General features: G+C 29.0%; 1 protein-coding gene across 3 annotated transcripts in view; it reads left to right on the top strand.

Moving 5' to 3' along the window:
- LOC119592992 (sulfide:quinone oxidoreductase, mitochondrial-like) overlaps positions 1-200 on the top strand; it is an 8,583-nt gene that overhangs the window by 2,397 nt on the left and 5,986 nt on the right. The window lies entirely within an intron of this gene.

Genomic DNA, 200 nt, shown 5'->3' with positions numbered 1-200 from the left:
AAATCTTTTTTTTTTTTTTTGGTAGTTGAACATATCAGTCTTTTTAATATTAGTGTGGGAAATCCACAATGCAAGATAAGAGAGTCAGACATTCATTTCCTGAAGTGTTATCAGCTATGTACTAGGAAGTAGGCAGTAAAAAAAAAAAAATTATAATCGAAAACAGCAAAGATATATATTGTTATTCTTTTCCTCACCCT

The sequence above is a fragment of the Penaeus monodon genome, chromosome 31 (assembly GCF_015228065.2).
Source record: "Penaeus monodon isolate SGIC_2016 chromosome 31, NSTDA_Pmon_1, whole genome shotgun sequence".
Taxonomy (NCBI): domain Eukaryota; kingdom Metazoa; phylum Arthropoda; class Malacostraca; order Decapoda; family Penaeidae; genus Penaeus; species Penaeus monodon.
The sequence above is the reverse complement of the archived record's forward strand: the minus strand, read 5'-3'. Positions and strand labels throughout refer to the sequence as shown.